This window comes from Euprymna scolopes, chromosome 43, assembly GCF_053919585.1.
Source record: "Euprymna scolopes isolate OS-2025 chromosome 43, ASM5391958v1, whole genome shotgun sequence".
NCBI classification, from domain to species: Eukaryota; Metazoa; Mollusca; class Cephalopoda; order Sepiida; family Sepiolidae; genus Euprymna; species Euprymna scolopes.
This window is the reverse complement of record NC_136524.1, coordinates 56,150,907-56,172,155: the sequence shown is the minus strand read 5'-3', so window position 1 is coordinate 56,172,155 and position 21,249 is coordinate 56,150,907. Positions and strand designations below refer to the sequence as shown.

The window sequence follows — 21,249 nt, the reverse complement described above, 5'->3', positions numbered from 1 at the left end:
AAACAGACAGAAGTATATAGAAGTCAGAAATAATTGTAAGAGAGTAATAGAGACAGCTAAGACAGATTAAACTGAAACCACCAGGAAATGCATTGAAGCACAGAAATTAGAAACCCGTGATTTTTGGAAAATCTACAAAAATGTAGTAAATAATGGGCAATTAACGATTCCCCCACTATCAAACAATCATGAGATTGCTTGCACGGCAACGGACAAGGCAAATCTGCTTGCCACTCTGTTTGACTCAAACTCCACACTGGACCCGACACACTACTCCCTCTCCGACTTTCCTTTGCGAACAGACGCCACACTAGACGATTTGAAAATCACCCCTTCTCAGGTGCATGGTATCATAAAAAACCTAGACACCTCAAAATCATGTGGACCAGATCTCATCCCGGCTGTGCTATTAAAAAATGCTCTGCTGAGATTGCGCCAGTTCTCTCCAAACTTTACAATAAATGCCTTAATGAATCTTGCTTTTCCGACTGCTGGAATCCCGCTTCTGTGATACCAATCTTCAAGAATTCTGGTGAAAGAACTGACCCACTAAAGTATCGCCCCATTAGCCTCCTCCCACTTTTCGCCAAAGTATTTGAGTCCTTTGTTAATCAAACCCTAGTCCAACACCTAGCAGCTGCTAAACTCCTGACCGACAATCAATATGGATTCGGGCAAGCCCGTTCCACAGCAGATATCTTAACTGTAGTCTCTGAACGTATATACCGTTCACTGGAAAAACAGGGGAAGGTAGAGCGGTAGCCCTTGATATATCTAAGGCTTTGGACAGAGTATGGCACAATGGTCTTCTAAGGAAAATTAGATTATATAGCATCACTGGAAAAATACACAATGTAATTAAATCCTTCTTAAGTAAGAGAAAAATCCAAGTTGTCCTCGACGGCCGTACATCTAAACAATATGATAAAAATGCGGGATTACCTCAGGGGTCTATCCTTGGACCTTTATTGTTCCTGATATTCATAAATGACCTTCTTGAGAAAGTTGTTTCGGAGATGGGTATATTTGCCGATGACACTACCCTCTATAACAGGCATGAGGGGAAAACAAATGAACACATATCTAAGGAAATAGCAGAATGACTAGAGGATTACCTCAAATCTGTAGTGGAATGGGGACAAAAACCGATGGCCACATTCAATGCTGCCAAGGCTAAGATTGTTTCCTTCAATAACAACAAGAAACCTTTTCTACCACAAATCGTGATGGCTAAGAATACACTGCCTGAAAGTACTTCCTTTAAACTGCTCGGCCTAACGTTTACAGGAAACATGAACTGGAATATATACATTGAGAGCATTGCCAAGGCTGCTGCAAAGAAGGTGAGTTCTCTCTACCGTGCTAGAAAATTACTTAAGCCTGAAAGTGACCTATAACTCTATATGGCCACATTTGGGCTGGTGCATCTGCTGCTTGTTTATCACTCCTGGACAGGGTTCAAAAGAGAGTCGCCAATCTGATAGGTCCTGAACTGTCATCTAAGCTTCAGCCTCTATCCCATCGACGAAATGTTGCATCCGTCTGCCTGTTCTACAAATACTTTAATGGTGAATGCCCTGACGAACTGCAAGCACTTGTACCTCCTCAACGTGGCTACCCCCGACAAACCCGACAAGCAACTAAGTCCCACCCCTTTACAGTAGAGATCCCTATGTGTAAGAAAGCCTTCTACTCCAATAGTTTCTTCCCCAGAACTGCAAATCTTTGGAACTCCCTTCCGGGATACTGCTTTCCCAACTGTACTGACATGCAGAAGTTCAAGTGTAATGTGAACAAACATCTTTCTACTCATCTCCCTTCATAATGCCCCCGCAAATTGTCCCCGATAGCAGCCCCTTACTTCAAAGTGGCACTTGTCTTGTTTTGGGTGAAGATTTAATAATAAAAAAAAATGTTGATAGGAAATGGTCTATGGCATCATAGCGTAATGAGTTAGAGCGGTGGACTGAAATACATAAGGTCTGGGGTTCGAATCCTAAAAACAGTCAAGCTACCCTGATGAGGAGTAGGGCTCCGAAACACGCGTTTCCGTAGATTACTGTTTTTTTAATAATAAAAAGAAATACACACACACACACGCGCACACACACATACACACACCACACACACACACACACACACACACACATATATATATATATATATATATATATATATATATATATAGATTAGCAGGATGCCCGGCGTTGCCTGGGGAATATTTTCGTTTCATTTTTCAGCCTTCGTACATGACACCGTACGTGATCTCATCTTCTATGAATTAACGAATGACGTAAGCTTCTATGACGCCACATGGTATGGCGTAATGTATGACGTCATTACACATATATAATACATATGCTACGAAGACATTGTGAACATACAAAAAAACAGACAGAAATACGGATTTATTATATATATATATATATAATATATATATGTACATATATATTATACATATATATATATAATATATAATATATTTATGTATGTGGGTGTGTGTGTGTGTAGAAAATGATGTGATCCTTCTATCGATCTAGTAGATATCTACTTGCTGATGAACTATCTTCCGTTTACCTGCTTTCCAGCTGACTACAATATGGCTGTCTTCGAGGTTTTGATGAGACGTTCCACTTAAGTAATCCAATTTACAAAATTTACACTACTAACGATTACTGCATTGTCCTTTTGACCAATGTACAGTCTTTAACCCTTACTTTCCAGTGGCCTCCGTGCCTTGATAAGTAAATAGTTTTATATATATATATATATATATATATATATATATATATATATATATATATATATATATATACTCTGTTTTTTTTATTCAAAAGTAATGGACTAATGAATTCAACGAGGTTGTTAGATAGTGCTCAATAAAAAGAGCTGATAATACTTGTTTATTGTTATATAAACATGCTCACATCCTGCTGCTACAAATAGCCACTTGTTTCAATCAAACAACAGATAACATCAGGCAGCGACTTGACTATTCAAAAGTTCAATGAATAAACCATTATTACTGTTATTCATTGAACTTTTGAATAGTCAAGTCGCTGCCTGATGATATCTGTTGTTTGATTGAAACAAGTGGCTATTTGTAGCAGCGGGATGTGAGCATGTTTATATAACAATAAACAAGTATTATATATATATATATATATATATATATATATATATATATATATATATATATAATGTCGACTATTTTCTGACCAGTGTTTATATACCATCGACATAGTAAGATTATTGAACCTACACTGACGAATGAATTCGCTAGCTATAATAATAAAATGATAGGATCAAGCCTAATGACGAAAAGTAATCATTTTCTCGGGACTCACGAATTCTCTCTCTCTCTCTCTCTCTCTCTCTCTTGATGTCTCTTGATCTCCGTTTCTCTCCTCATACCTTCCTTTCTCTTTGCGTTTAATATATTTCCCCCTCGAGTTATTTGGATACTTCATATTATTGTTTTTAAGTTGAATATTATTTTCACAATGTTTTGGTCGATATTACCTCTGACCTTCTTCAGGTGTATTTTGTCGAACTCGAGAATATTTTGTCAGAATTCGGGAATTGTTTTGTCGAACTGGAATCTGCACGGAATTTCGAACGGACCAATTATTTAATCCACGTGAGTAGCATGCTCTCGTTCCTTGAGTCATGTCTGGGTAGATGTCATAAGCAATTGTGTTCTTTTAGTGTTGCCTGCACAGATAATTGAACCTTCAGCCACTAGAAGAGTGTGCCTTTTACATCTAAATTTACAAAGTACATGATCCGCTATGCCATGGGTCATATTTATATATATATATATATATATATATATATATATATATATATATATTTGACCACTATTTCTCTTTTAATATCTGAATATGTACATCTTTTTTTCCTCTTATTCTTTTTTAAACGTGTTTCTTTCAAATCTAGTATTTTTTAAGATAAAGCGTAAGAAAAAAGCAAGGAAAGAATGCGAAAAGATGATTTTCTTCCGTTATTTATTGGGAATTCTGCATTTCTTCTTATTATTTTCATCTACTTACTCCCATCCCCATCTTCACGCTCAACACTATTACCATTATAATCACGACTTTAATACAATAGCCACCAGAATTAAAACATCCCGCACTATTCTGAAATACCCACACCCCACTACGCCAATCTTCGTCCATGCCATAAACAGTTTAACACGCCCAACACCAATGTCAATCACAAAACCCATTCCTGTTCCAATCCCCAATCATTGCTTCTTGTAGATTCCAACGCCCTTCATCCACCCGCTTTCCGTCAACTACACGTCCCGTAGTGCAATGGTTTCATGTAATTGTCTCTTATTCTATCAGCCTAAGATAAATGAGTTTCCCGCGTAAAATCTAATTATAAAGATTTCATTACTGGAATGCCTCGCGTAACGCAATTAGTAAACGCACCCTTTACGCGCAGAACTAACCAAATGATGCAGTCGTCGGCGTGTTTACTAGCTTCACTATTGACTCAGCATCATTGAACGGAGAACATAAAGGAACTAAGCAACTTCGATCAGATGGACTATTTGGGATCAAAGTGATTAGACGAGTAGAGCCACTATCTAAGTCTCTGCTCGCCTACCACCGTCGTTGATGCCTCGTTTGTGGGATTGTCTCACTTTCATCGTTTTCGTGAACAGAATCGGACGAATCAGTGAAACAGGTGACTCGAAGTCTGCAGCAAACCATATCAGAAAAAAAAGAAGTTATGATTACTGAGCCGGGCTTCCTGTTATAGTTTAATTGGTATTAAAGAAAATATGTAAAAGAAAATGTTACTTGCAGGAGTTCCTCTGGGTACTAAGAGATAAAAAGAATCAGTTCGGCACCACTTTACACAAAATCCGAGTGTATTATCTTTGTTCAAGATTTGTTTGTTTTACAGAAAGGAATATATATGTTTAAATGATGCAGAAACATTATAAATTAAAAAATATTCTATTTTTCAATAAATGACTCTATTTTTCTCCAAAAAATCTAAAGAAATCAATAAACATTTCATAAAGAAATATATTGTTTATAATATAAAAAAAAAAAATTCAAAACAGTGAAGCAATAACATTTTATTTATTGCTAGCAGGCCGTCAGGTGTTTCACAGTCATAAAATACGCATAAATATGATATTTTAATTAATACAGAAATTGAGACATGTGCATGCGAGTATTAGTAGTTTTTTTTTCTGAATAGTTCATTTATTGTAATTAAAATATATATTCCAGCTGAGATAGAAACAGAAACCTAAAGACAGTAAGTCAAGTACGATAAGCATTAGTCCAGCTTAACACGTTCTTTAAAAAGTGCTTTTAAACCTACTTATTCGTAACACAAAGAATTTGTCAAGTGAACCATTCACGCGTGCACATTCGTGAAACAGTTGACAAACAGATAAAAGTCGGATGACCCCCCCTCCCACATACTAATTTTTCAATTTTTACCTGTTAACATCCCTTTGTTCCAGGTGAAAGCCAATTAAAAAGTTTTCCACAAATTCGAAGACTTTATATGCCAAATTTAAAGTCTGTAGATCAAAAAATGCATTGAGTATATAGGTTGAGAAGTGTTTTCGCCTACATTCTGACTTTAATAGATAGATAGATTTCATGAAATCAACTATTATTTATTTTGTGAAAGATATCTTTTAACAATAAAATGTGCACAAAATTTTACACTTTTTTTTACGCTAATTAGATTACATTTTAACTAAAATTGGAAGTCCGGTTTAGTATGCGGAACATTTTTTATATCAATGCGAAGCTTTTATTTGGCACCGTTTGCTACGTATTTCAAGTTGTCTGTTTTTCTAGTTAATCAAGTATCTTTAATAATCTTAGCCTGCAATGGGGACCTTAGGCAATCTAAAGCATTGACTCATGATGTGGGGATTTTACACCATACAGAAAATTCAACTCCCATGCGTGATAATGTAAAAATGATACTCTTAGATACGCGTTGGAAGCGACATCGTTTTTGAGAGAAGGAAACACAACAGTTTGCATCAATTTAACAATTCTACCTGGGCAAGTAATAAAACATCATATACAGTATCAAGATTGTGAATTAACAGAACGAAGAGTTTGCGAATACGTTTTAGGCGGGGGGGGGGGGCTTATTCTAGGAAAAATGTCCGTTTTTTAATTCACTGTAAACACTCTAAATATTTAACTGGCGATAAATGAACTCAAACGCGACGAAGTAATGTGGAAACTGTGAGTACGTAGATCTGTAAAAAAAAAAAGCCGATAGCCATTAGTCGCGTGCTCTCGTGTAATGAATGAATACGCGAATGTAGGATTGACATGACATTCTTAAAGATAAACTAAAATGAACGAAAAATGGGCCAAAATGATTTACATAAATAAAAAGTAAATGTCTTAGAATGCCTTTAATGAACTTAAGGATGAATTGAATGACCTTAAGAAAGACTTGAATGCTTAAAAAATAACTGGAATCCTTCAAAATCAACTTGAATGATCTGGAGAATGACTTGACTGGCTTTGAGACTGACTGGTTGTAAAGTGGGTGATCATTTTACATTAAATTAATACAGAAGAGTGATCCCCCACTTTATATCACAGTTACAAACATAAGTACAGCATGTAGTAAGAACAGATACTATACTTTGATCTTGGCCAAAAGGCCAAGAAAAGGGGGATTTATTTGCTCCCCCACCGAGCAAATTAGGCACAAGGCCGATTTTTAAAGTGAGGAATGAACGGGAAATGGAGACCTACTCCCCGGGGAGTAGGGGAGCTGGATAGTGACAATTGGTATGAAGGGTTGGTATTTATTTGCTCCCCCACTGAGCAAATTTGGCACAAGGCCGATTTTTAATGTGAGGAGTTAAGGGGAAATGGGGACCAACTCGCCGGGGAGTAGGGGAGCTGAATAGTGACAATTGGTATGAAGGGTTGGTATTTATTTGCTCCCCCACCGAGCAAATTTGGCACGAGGCCGATTTTTAATGTGAGGAGTTAAGGGGAAATGGGGACCAACTCCCCGGGGAGTAGGGGAGCTGAATAGTGACAATTGGTATGAAGGGTTGGTATTTATTTGCTCCCCCACCGAGCAAATTTGGCACGAGGCCGATTTTTAATGTGAGGAGTTAAGGGGAAATGGGGACCAACTCCCCGGGGAGTAGGGGAGCTGGATAGTGACAATTGGTATGAAGGGTTGGTATTTATTTGCTCCCCCACCGAGCAAATTTGGCACAAGGCCGATTTTTTATGTGAGGAGTTAAGGGGAAATGGGGACCAACTCCCCGGGGAGTAGGGGAGCTGGATAGTGACAATTGGTATGAAGGGTTGGTATTTATTTGCTCCCCCACCGAGCAAATTTGGCACAAGGCCGATTTTTAATGTGAGGAGTTAAGGGGAAATGGGGGCCAACTCCCCGGGGAGTAGGGGAGCTGGATAGTGACAATTGGTATGAAGGGTTGGTATTTATTTGCTCCCCCACCGAGCAAATTTGGCACAAGGCCGATTTTTTATGTGAGGAGTTAAGGGGAAATGGGGACCAACTCCCCGGGGAGTAGGGGAGCTGGATAGTGACAATTGGTATGAAGGGTTGGTATTTATTTGCTCCCCCACCGAGCAAATTTGGCACAAGGCCGATTTTTAATGTGAGGAGTTAAGGGGAAATGGGGGCCAACTCCCCGGGGAGTAGGGGAGCTGGATAGTGACAATTGGTATGAAGGGTTGGTATTTATTTGCTCCCCCACTGAGCAAATTTGGCGCAAGGCCGATTTTTAATGTGAGGAGTTAAGGGGAAATGGGGACCAACTCCCCGGGGAGTAGGGGAGCTGGATAGTGACAATTGGTATGAAGTGTTGGTATTTATTTGCTCCCCCACCGAGCAAATTTGGCACAAGGCCGATTTTTAATGTAAGGAGTTAAGGGGAAATGGGGACCAACTCGCCGGGGAGTAGGGGAGCTGGATAGTGACAATTGGTATGAAGGGTTTCTCCTACATTGACCAAGGTCTTATATGTGGGATTGCTCCCACATATGGTCTTTGCTTGCAGTATCTGCCGGAACAGATGGTATTTATGTGCTCCCCCACCGAGAAAACTAGGCACAAGGCCGATTTTTAAAGTGAGGAGTGAAGGGGAAATGGGGACCAACTCCCCGGGGAGTAGGGGAACTGGATAGTGACAATTGGTATGAAGGGTCGCCCCTACATTGACCAAGGTCTTATCTGTGGGATCGCCCCCACATAGGGTCTTTGCTTGCAGTATCTGTCGGAACAGATACTACACTTTGAGATATTAAATTTTTTATTCACAGGAAAAAAATATACAATTGGGAAAATGAACAAAAAACTTACGCACAAGGCCAACACAAAAAGAAGGGGAGATGGTGAGGTAGGTTGATCCATCTCGTCTTTGTTGTAAATTTTAAATGATTTTTCTCTCAGCCAGCATCTTTTATCATGGTTACCCCTTTAAATTTGTATTTATGTGTGTGTGGTGGGAGGGGGGCTACTTAAGCCCAATTTTAAAACATTTTTTATTTATATCAAAAAATACAAAAAGATAACAAACACTTTGAGCTTTGCATGTACAGTATGTAGTACGAACAGATATTACACTTTGATCTTGGCCAAAAGGCCGAGAAAAGCTTAAAAAGCTAAGAACAGCATCTATTAACAACATACCTTTGATCTTAACAAAAAAGGCCAAGCACAAAAGTGTTACGGACAGACCGACCGACCGACGGAGTGACTTATAGAGTCGCTTGCACGCGACTAAAAATAGAAATTTTCGAATCTATTTAGTTTATATTTCAATGAATACACGCATGGACGACAGAATCTTTCACTAAATAAAACAAATAAAATAATATACTAATTAAAGAGTTGCAATATATATATATATATATATATATATATATATATATATATATATATATATATATATATATATATAATTAACATTTGCCTAAAATAAAACAGAAAACATAATTAAATAACTTACCTTGTAACACCTTCTGTCTCAATGAAAATTATTAAAGATATTTTTTTTTACTTTTCATTCAGGCCAGTGTTCCTGAAAAAGTTTAAAATGAGCCGTTTTAGAAACGCCATTCTTGTTAATTACAGAAAAAAAGACCTTGATTCCAGTAAAGCAACCGGCCTCGACAGTATTCTTATTATAGTGCTGAAAAGCTTCTACTAGAACTATCTCCCATACTTACAAAGGTGTTTAAGCGTTATCTTAAAGAGAATTGCCTCCCAACACCCTGGAAAATCTCATCGTTATGCCCAGTATTTAAGAATTCAGGTGATCGGTCATCTCCCTCTCAGTACAGACCTATAAGTCTCCTGTGCGTCATGAGTAAGTTACTTGAATATGTGTTAAATAGAGACGTAGTCTTTTCAATTATTGAATCGTTTCTCTCTGATAGTGGTTTATGGGCAGAAATCAGGAGCTCACAGTATTAATGCTGGAGTCCCCCCCCCCCGGGATCCATCCTAGGTAAAACTCTTTTCCTGATTTATATTAATGATCTTCTAAATCATAGCCTTACATCATCCGTAGACATTTTTGCTGACAACACTATCATCTATGACAGCACATCAAAGGTCGTAAACGACCAAGTGCTCTCTGATTCTCTCTCCTCTGATCTTGAGCATGTGGTACAACGGGGGGGGGAGAATGGGGCTGGTTGCTTATAATGCATCTAAAACCAAGCTTCTATTTTTGCATCATCAACGTTCTGATCCCCATTTAGCATCAAATTGAAATGAATGGTTCTCGTTTTGGGTTTGACAAGCTTTTGACTCCTGATCTAAAATGGAATACGTACATCAAATCCGTTGCCAAGGTCACTGAAAAAATGATCGGGCCCTTCTATCGATCCAGTAGATATCTACCTGCTGATGCAATTCTCTACCTATACAAGAGCCAGATACTTCCAAGGATGGAGTATTGCTGTTACATCTGGACAGGAACTGCTAGGAAGACCTTATCTTGACAGAGTTCAGAATAGACTTTGTAGCCTAACAGGGGATGCCTTTTCTCTTCCCTGCAATCTCTTTCTCACAGAAGAGACGGTGCGAACCAGTTTCTGTTTTATCGTTATTTTCATGGATAGTGCTCGTCTGAACTCCAATCTATAGTACCCCCTCGCCAAACATTCACGAGAAACACTCGTTTGGCTGTAAACATTATCAATAATTTCCCCCACTCTTTATCTGTGCCAAAACCTAAACGTACATTTCATGAACAAAGCTTCTTTCTAAGAACTGCACACCTGTGAAACTCTCGTCCGTTTACCTGCTTTTCAGCTGACCACAATATGGCCGTCTTCAAGTCCAATGTAAACAAGTTCTTGATGATCCGTTCCCCTTAAGTAATCCAATTTACCAGATTTACGCTTCTAACAGTTAGTATGATAGTGTCTTTTTGACCACTGCATATTTTTAACCCTTATCCTCGAGTGCTCTCTGGGACTTGATAAGTGGTTATTCCTTTGTAAAAAAAAGAAAAAAGAAACGAGAAATGACCAGGATTGCGTGTCAGGTTGGTCATCAGTGTCTTCTCTGTGAAGTCTCGCCTTGAGGTTGTTTCTAATTCATCTGACGCGTGATGAATTTTCATCTGGCTATAGACACTTTAAATATTTAGCTAGCGATAGGCACTTTACATTTTATTGAATAATGCGGTGAATGTTATCCCAGAAATAAAAAGATGCGTACATTTTGAGTTAAAATTTTACTTGAGCAAGTAATTGTAAAATTATATGCGGTCCATTGAAAATCGCCGACCACTAGCCTGTTATCTCGTGAGTTTTTTCCTTCGTCTTCTAGTTCTTATTCTGGCCGTGCCGTAGTCGCTTGCATTAGCGATTGCTGAGGGGGTAAGCACAAGTTTACAAGAATAGAAAAATAGACGTTCACAAGAGAAACCACAAACTTTAATACATTTTGTATAAACTAACTGTTCTTTGGGTATATGTGTGCATACGATCACCGTTGAAAACGGACTCCAGAACGTTGTCCAATGATAGCTGTCTGTCGAAGTATCTTATCAGTCGGTTGATAAGCATAACCTAATCTTCCAAAGCTCTGATATATTCTTCTGGCAGCAAAATATCGCAAACTTAATAACTCTCGTAAACACGCTTTGTTGACTATGCCGGCTTACTAGCCATGCTATTTCTAATCACATTCTGTCTCTTATTTAATTATTTCCTCACAATTATCTGCAATCTGGGCATGCATGAGAGGGGATTCACTGCATAGTATCACAGAATGAGGAATTTTATACAACAGAATATGGTAAATTAACTGATATAAATTGTGTATAGCTTGACTAAACTATATGGGAATTTTATGGAAGAAATATAATTCGAATTATCGCACGTAGAAAAGTATGAATTATAAAAGAAGATGAGCAACGAAAGATGACTTAGACGCGACACCTTTTGGAAAGAAGGAAAAACAACAGTACAGTTACCACTTTTATTTGAGTAAATAATAAGGAATATTATTGTTGTATGTTTGAATTATAATTAGATTAAAGAGAAACGCAGTAGTAAAAGTTTATTAAAAAAAGTATGTTACATGAACAATAGACATAAATTTCCTCAATAAGCCCCACAATGCTGGGTTGTGAAAGTATTTATTGTGTATGGGCAAGTTCATTTATTTGCGAAATAGGGTAGATCAACTTACATGTTGGGCAGAAATCAGAAGCTTTTAATATTAAAGTTGACATCCCTCAGGGGTCCATACTGGGCCCAACTCTCTTTCTGATCTTCATCAATGATCTCCCAAATCATATTCTAACAATTGGTAGACATTTATGCAGACGACACTACCATCTATGATAAAGGCCGTGAATGACCAAGTTCTCTGATTCTCTCTCCTCTGCCCTTGAGAACAAGGTAAATACGGGAAAGGAGTGGCTGGTAACTTTTAATGCATCTAAAAACACAGCTTTTATCTTTCAATCATCAACTTTCTGACACTCGTCTGGCATCAATTGAAATGAATGGCTCTCGTCTTGGGGAGGCTCCATGGTTTGACAAGCTTCTGGGTCTAACCTTTCCTTCTGATCTGAAATACGTACATCAAATCCATAGATAAGGTTGCTGAAAAAATTGTTGGATCATTCTACCGCTCCAGTTGATTTCTCACTGTCGATGCAATTCTTTACTTGTATAAGAGTCCAGTACGTCATGGGATCGAATATTGTTGCCACATCTTGGCAGGAGCTGCTCAAAGATCCTATCCTTCCTTCACAGAGTTCAAAATAGATTTTGTAGCCTAGTGGGGAATACCCTTTTGTTTTCTCTTAAACCTCTTGCCCTTTTATTCTTTTATAATTTTACCTGTTCATATTTGACTTTTAATTGAAATATTCTAGTGTTCACGTCGATTAAAAAAAGTAACTTTAAAAGTAAATTTAAAATTAATAACATTGAAAGATCAAAATACCAAAATTGATGAGCATACATTTAATATCTAGTGAAGAAGCTATTATTTTCTATAAGTGCAGCGCACCTTCTACTGCAAAATTGAATGAGATGGCAACATTCATCATGTGAAACTTTCGTCCATTCTTCTATAAGTTTTAGACACAAATCTTCAGTATTGATAGAGTTCCTTGCACTCACATTGTTTTCCAAAGTAAACCATAGGTTTTGAATAGGCTTTAGGTCCGGACTTTGAGGAGGCCAATTCGAAACATCCACATTTTACTCGTTCAAAAATTCCATTTCATGCTTAGCTTTGTGGCCGGGGGCGTTATCCTGTATAAAAATAGGTTTTTCACACTCAGAATTTCGAAGTATTGGGATGACATGATTTCTCAACAAGTTCTTGTATATTGTTCCATTAACTCTGGCGTTTAGACAGGCCAGATCAGTCGTTCCTTTCCAAGAAATCATTTTAAGCACCATTACCCTACTCTCACCAGACTAAACCTTTTTCTTCGTGCATTTTTTTATTAAATCTTTCGCCAGCAGACCTCCTTATAAATTTCTGCCGTCAGATCCATATACATTAAACTTACTTCCATAAAAAAATACATTTCTCCACTGATCATCTGTCCACAACACATGCTCATGAGCAAAACGTAATCTGAGTGTCTTGTTCTTCTTGTTTATCAACACTTTCTTAAGCTGGTGATCTCACAAACAGATCAATGTCATTCAGGCGTCTTGATGCTGTTTTACAAGACGCTTTGATGTCATGATAGGCATGTGGTTCACGAGAAATTCTGGCAGCTTTCGGAAACCTATCGTCCAGTGCCATCTTCTTAATCAACCGATATTGTCTAGGAGAAGTTATTCGAGGTCTGCCATTTTTCTTCGGTGGTGGAATTTTCCCAGCATTCTTGAAATCCTTTATAACTCTCCCAACGTTACTTTTTAACAGCTTCAAGACATCAGCTACCTTCCGTATTGAATGGTTTTCCTCCCATGAAGTTTAATAATTGATTTTTTATGAAAGCATCAATTTTAGGTGTCATAATGATTGTGGAACCGGCTATAATGACTAGAAAGTGACGTAATCGACTAATTCGTCATTTTTGTACTTAGAAAAGTGGAAAAACTGACTACACAGTTCACAATAAATTATTTCCTTTGCTTTCTTCCACGATTTTGGCTATTTAAAAAAATTGAAATACTCATAACTTTTTTCTATCCTTTATAATGAATTGTAATTAATACAGTGTGTATCAACATAAGAGATATGTTAAATATGTGTAAGTTTAGGTGTAATCATCCCCGTTCTGAAGAAATTAAAAAAAAAAAAAACTAAACTGTCCCAGATTTTTGGCCGCAAGTATATATATATATATATATATATATATATATATATATATATATATATATATATATATATATATATATATATATATATATATACTTGGTGACTGGGAAGCCATCAGGGATTTATTCAGAGACGCCCCATGGGGAAATATCTTTTCTCTTTCAGCTGAAACGTGCACAAATTAAACTAACGAAAAGTTCAAAACTGCAATTGTTTTACTTCTACATGTGCAGCTGCCATTGTTTAAAAGCAGCATGCGTACCGCAGATTCAAGCGACATAAGTCCAGTCCAAACAGACAGAAGCATATAGAAGCTAGAAGTCATTGTAAGAGAGAAATAGCGACAGCTAAGACAGAATAAACTGAAACCACTAGAAAACGCATCGAAGCACAGAAATTAAGAACTCGTGAGTTTTTTGAAAATCTACAACAGTGTAATAAATAATGGGCATTGAACGATTCTCCCACTACCAAACAATCATGAGGTTGTTTGCAAGGCAACCGAGAACGGCAACCGTTCTTAGCAAACTATACAACAAATGCCTTAATGAATCTTGCTTTCGTGACTGCTGGAAAACTGCTTCTGTAGTGCCAGTTTTCAAGAATACTGGCGGAAAATAACTGACCCATTAAATTATCGCCCCATTAGCCTTTTCCCGCTTTTCGCCAAAATATTTGAGTCGTTAATTAATCAAGGTCTAGTCCATCACCTTACAGCTGCTAAACTTCTGACCGACAATCAGTATGAATTTAGACGAGCAAATATCCTAACTGTAATCTTTGAACGTATATACTATTCACTGGACAAAAAAGGGGAGTGTATAGCAATAGCCCTTCATATATCTAAGGCTTTTGACAGGGTATGGCACAATGGTCTTCTAAGGAGAATTACATCATGATATCACTGAAAAAATACATAATGTAATTAAATCCTTCTTAAGTAAGAGAAACCCCCAGGTTGTCCTCGACGGTCGTACAGTTAAACACTATGATATAAATGCGGGAGAACCTCAGGGGTCTATCTTTGGACCTTTATTATTCCTGATATTTATAAATGACCTCCCTGATAAAATTGTTTCGGAGATGGGTACATTTGCCGATGACACCACTCTCTATAACAGTCACGATCGGAAAATAAATGAACACATATCTAAGGAAATGACATAAACACTAGAGGATGACCTCAAATCCGTAGTGGAATGGGGACAAAAATGGTTGGTCACATTCAATGCTACTAAGACTAAGCTTGTTTCCTTCAATAATTACAAGAAACCTTAACTACCACCAATAGCAATGGCCAAGAACACATTACCCGAAAGTACTTCTTTTAAACTCCTCGGCCTCAAGTTTCCAGGAAACATGAACTGGAATAGATACATTGAGAGCATTGCCAAGGCTGCTGCGAAGAAGGTGTGCTCACTCTACCGTGCTAGAAAACTACTTACGCCTGAAAGTATCCTGTACCTCTATAAGGTCATCATTCGCCAATGTATGGAGTACTGTTGTCACATTTGGGCTGGTGCATCTGCTATTTGTCTCTCACTCCTGGACAGGATTCAAAAGAGAATCGCCAACCTGATACGTCCTGAACTGTTATCTAGCATTCAGCCTCTGTCTCATCGACGAAATGTTGCATCCCCCTGTCTGTTCTACAAGCATTTTAATGGTGAATGTTTTGACGAACTACAAGTACTTGTACCCCCTCAGCGTGAATACACCCGAAAAACCCCGACAAGTAGCTAAATCTCACCCCTTCACAGTAAAGATCCCTAGGTTTAATAAAGCCTTCTACTCCAATAGTTTCTTCCCCAGAACTGTTAGACTTTGGAACTCACTTCCGGGATTCTGCTTCCCCAACTGTACTGACATCCAGAAGTTCAAATGTAACGCGAAAAAACATCTTGCTACTCATCTCCCTTCATAATACCCTGCAACTTATGTCCCCGGTAGTAGCCCCCTACTTCAAAGTGCACTTTGCCTTGTTTTGGGAGTAAATTGACTAAAATGTGGCCGGTGTTGCTAGGTCGAAACAGTATACATCATATATAACGTCATCTGCTATAAGGTCATATGGCGTAATCTGCTATAAGGTAGTATATGACGTAATCTTCTATTACGTAAAATATCAGGTATATTGAACAAACAAATGAACAGACAGGAAAAGACTTTTTTTTTTAATTATAGAAGGTATAGAAGTAAATGTACTAATACTATTAAAAGAAAAAAACAGTGCTCGCTGCAATGTAGATATATAATAAGCTCAATATCTATGGATATCCTTTAGCTATTTTGATATTGAGTGAAATGATTCATAATTTATTAATTGAATATCAGTTTCAAAAGGAAAAAAAAACAATAATTTTGTACGGTCGTTTCGGAAAGGATGTTTTATTGAAATAGACATCATATCTTGAACAATAATTTTATAAAAAGATTTTTTTATATTTAAACAAAGTCTCCTCATCAGCAAAATAATGCGGGTTTGGGGAGGGGGTTTTAAAGACACCAAATTAAACTAGCATTTTTGTATTGCGGCAGATATTCCTGAAAAAATATATATATAAGAGGATAGGGTCAGAGCTTTTATCAAGAGAAATAAATGTATTAGCAGATGTTTCCTGATCTGAAAAGTAAGCCGGGAACCTGGTAGCTATGTATTTTTTGACTGTTTTTTGTTTTTGTTTTTTTTTTGGGGGGGTGCAAGTGCCAGCTGTTTACAATAAGTAAATTTATTTATTATTCATCTTTTAGCATCTCTTAGCTTAATCAATTCTCACGTTTCACCTTTCAATAATTACAGATACATATGCATGCATATATTATATTTATATAAAATGCAAATTCTCGTCTAACTGGGTCGTTGAATACATTCTAACTTTAAATAATTAAACACACATACACACACCAGCTCGTACACACATATGTTGTGTTTCATTTTAATACAGTTGAAATTCTCAGCAATTAGGGGGCCCTTCATATGGCTAACACTTGCTCTCTTTATGAGATACATAGGCATTTGAATATTCCATTTTAAACCCTCTTTTACGTCTCAAATCTTGAGATGTTGAGATTTTAAGGTGTCAAGAATATTAATTTTTCTATTCAAAATTTACCATATAATTATGTTATATAATATATATATATATATATATATATATATATATATATATATATATATATATATATATTGTAATCTCTCGTCTTATTCTAAGACAAGGAATCATCTGGTCTGGTTGAGTATCCAATTTAGGTAAAATAACTTGGAAAAGATGAACCATTCCGCGCATAAACCACTTTGAGGTGTAATGGATGTTATTTTGGGTCGCGAATACTTAGTTATTTTGAAAATTTAGTCGGGGTTTGCTTGTCGGGAAACGTATCCTTATGTCAGGTTGTCCTGAAAAACTCATGTACAGAAAAGTCTTTAGACAGTTTAGGATAGTTTCTAGTAGGCCTCTCAGTTATCTCCATTAGGTATTCATATCCTCTACAGCAGGCATTCAAGTTCTCTCTAGTAGACATTCTAGCCAAATTAATCTGGAGCAAAAACTATCCGATATTCGGAAAGGTAATGTTTAATCAAGACTGTAGAGGAGCTATGTAATAATATACTATTTTGATCTGAATCTCCGAAACAATGTCTCATTATAGTATAACCCGACGCGCTCCACCTAAGGATATAGAATGCTTAAAAAGTTCAACAGTTCTTCTGGTCACCCAGAACAATTATCACAATACGATAGTTTGGTCTGATCGTCTACACAGAGACAGGGTTGACGAGGGTGTCTTGTTGTTTTGTTTCAATGATAAAAGTTCGCCACCCAGGGAGACAGGTGTGGCCTACACCACATTGTGTTTATTGTTATTAATCTGTAGGCCACAGTTCTCTCTTCGGCATCGAGGGAGGCACTCCTCTTCCGAAAAAAAAAACACTGAAATAGATCGTCCGGTTTGGTAACAATGCAAATTTCTTCGCAGAAGCAACAAATAAAAATCTAGACATGGGTTTTCTTTTTTTATAAAAAAATATATTAACAGAAACTATATAACTACTAAGTACCACTATACAAAGATAAAGGTATAGGTAGTTGGAATTAAATCACTTCAGAGTCCACAGTCAACACATGTCGCATCATATGTGACCAATAGCGCTTAGTACTCATATATTACCACTGTTCAAATTAATGGTATATACAGTCGAAACGAAACCTCTTCTTTGTAGGCTCTGTTGCAGTAATCATCAGCAGTGAAGATTCGTTTCGCTGCACACGAAACTATTCCCTGCTTTGTTTATGCGTTGTTTATGCAAAATACGATATGTGACGCAAAAAGTTATTAAGCTTGCGAGCAAAAAATATTAACAGCAGAATCTCGAAATCGGTGTAATTTAGACGCATTCAGGGGCCTTTTTGGAACAGGCTTAAACTGCACTTAAATCGCTAAAAGACACTCCTGTATGAGCTTATATAATTTAGGTATATGGGTGGGGAGTGAATCTTCCTCGGGCCCAGCGGCCATTCAGGGGTCGCCACAACACATTCCCTTCTCTTCTGATTGGCGCCCTGCATACTCGCGTATCGAAGTAAATTTCCATCGAATTTGTTCCCAGGCCGGGCGTTTTTGGAGGTTGACTTCGAGGTCAGTTATTGATTTTATTCTTTTATACCTAAATCAATTGTTTCCTTTCGGAAAACAATATTACTATTAAATATTGTTATCAATTCCCAAATGCGCTTCTGAAGTTAAGTTACCTCGGTTTGATTGCATCACCAACCATATAAATCGAGTCAGCAAGACAACCGACTTTTGCCTTGGATTGTTCACATAATAAAAGGTTTAATTTAACCCTATTATAACCGTTATTCATGTTCAATGGAACTACCATGAGTGGTTGGGGCACAATAAACAACGGATGAAGAGCCCTGAAATAATATTAGAAATAGTGTGGATTATAGAAAGATATTGTTATTGCAAAAGATTAATTGATTCTTTAGCAAAATGATTTTCCAGCGAAAGATTTGGAATTATTTTTATAATATAGTTTTAAAGTTTCCACATTTTGCAAGACTATATATGCGTGTGTGCCCACATACGCGCACGTGTGTGTGTGTGTGTGTGTGTGTGTGTGTGTGTGTGTGTGTGTGTGTGTGTGTGTGTGTGTGTGTGTGTGTGTGCGCGTGTGTGACAGAGAGAGCGAGTATTACAAACGTTCTTCGGTGCTGGTTGTTGAACAATGTTTATAATAAGATTTTTGGTATAACTGCATGTAAAGCCATAGATAAATATTAATTCTCTTCAGACGGGACTTAGAATGTTAAATTGGGTCTCACGGTTAAATTGTGCAATTAGCAAATCAATCACTGCCCACACTGAAGATTCCCAAAAAGGGAGAAAACACATATGGCTAAGTATTTAAAAAAATATATACTTCTATATAACCTCCCTCCCTCTCCCTCACTCTCTCACTATATATATATATATATATATAGAGAGAGAGAGAGAGAGAGAGAGAGACAGACAGACAGACAGACAGACAGACAGACAGACTGACAGACAGACAGACAGAGGGGAGAAATTCTTTTTTAAAATTAAGTTTGCAAGACAAAGGATTCCGTAAACTTAAAGCGAATATAAATATTAATATTTATATAGTAATCCGACCCCCACCCCCCACCCCAATAAAAGCTCAATACAACCAAAATAGAAATAGAGCGTGTCATTGAAGAACAATTTAAGGCTGTAATTTATAATTTACAAAAATATATTGTTCGGCATTATACTCAAATAAAAAATTTCGTTTGTTGCACACGTGCACACACACACACACACACACACACACACACACACATATATATATATATATGTGTGTGTGTGTGTGCAACAAAACAAATGTAATGCGAAAAGGATGTCTTTGTTCTATTTCAGAATGAAAACAGCCGTTAGCAATCAAAGTGTGCATATCGTTTTCGAATTACAAGCGCAACAAGTATATCTTTAACTATTGTACTTGTATTTTATCTTCTCTTCTATTCTTTCTTTATTTCTATATAAATAAAATGATCTCATTTTTCACGTCTGATTTTGACCTTAATAGGATTAAAAATCAAGATATTTCATGCAAATATAATATGCACAAACGGCAGAACAATATCTGAGGTGTGTTATCGGCTTATTATTTCTCAAATTCCTCGATAATCTTAGATTTCTATACTTTTTCTGCTGAGAAGTCACGGCCAAAATCGGTTAAGATAAATGGAAGTGGTAAAATATTTTCTCTCTAATAAATTCCTCCTCCCCCTGCCACCACTTAACACCGTTTAGGGATCGTTCACAAGGAACAGTTGAGAAGAGAACACCGGTTTGGCTTCGTAGTTCTTTCATGTGAAGTTATTTAAAATCACTAAACTAAGCTGCAGTGCTCTGTGGCGTACTGGTTAGCGTGCTGGACAATTCACATTATATTTTCACGTTCGCGCCGACCTACCGTAGTCGTTTTTTTTTTTTTTTTTCCTAAACAACTGGAATGGACTTTTCTTGGTGGCTGAACTGTTAACATTGCAGATGTTTTTTTTTGTTTTTTTTTTTCACACTTTATTTTCCTACTTTTACTCAGGACTCTGGGTTTGATCCTTCCTACTTACCTACCATAACATTTTTTAAAACTCCCCCCCCCGTCCCGGAAACAAACACTCGGGCAACGCCGGGTACCCCCACTAGTATATATATTTATATATATATATATATATATATATATATATATATATATATATATATATATATGTTTAAATGGACTCTTCCGTCGATTTCAACGTATCACGTAACGCCACAACAAATGAGTTGCTCGGAAATCCACACAGATTATTTGTTTATAGTAATGAAGGCTTTGTGTAGAACCATCCGCACTTTTTGGTATTACTGCTAACCTTTTTCGGTGTAGATGACTGCAACAGGACAGAGTATACAGTACACTGCATGGTTTTACGTCAATGATTACCTACTCCTAGATGTATGTCTTAACGAACACTGAGGGTCCATCTCTCCCAGTCAATTAATGCGCCCTCAGATATGAACCTGGAATGCTACATAAGGACATGAAAAATTAAAATATGTACATTATTTGGTAATTTTTGTTCATGTGTAAAGACATTTTAAATTTTAATTTGGCAACGTTGTAGTTAAGTGATGTTGGGCTTGGTTAGTAATAAATGGTGATAATTTAGAAAGACCAGGTAACAAAAATTTGAATCAAATTCAAATCAATCTACAAAGCAATCGTACTCAAATATATGTACGATTTCAGCAGAAAATGATGGCTTGATATATGCCATAAAATCTAGCAATTAATAATTACAATAACAAATTAGCGTAAACATATCGCTTCGCAAACCATGCAATCTATTATAGTGCAGTTAAATGGGCTGATAAACAGCAAAA

The 21,249-nt window shown here is 37.0% G+C and overlaps 1 protein-coding gene and 2 pseudogenes across 2 annotated transcripts in view; 1 reads left to right on the top strand and 2 right to left on the bottom strand.

Moving 5' to 3' along the window:
- Positions 1-21,249, top strand: part of LOC145268352 (uncharacterized) — a 388,759-nt gene that overhangs the window by 339,960 nt on the left and 27,550 nt on the right. The gene's annotated exons all lie outside the window — the stretch shown is intronic.
- Positions 6,540-6,685, bottom strand: LOC145268477 (U2 spliceosomal RNA; annotated as a pseudogene).
- Positions 8,503-8,653, bottom strand: LOC145268508 (U2 spliceosomal RNA; annotated as a pseudogene).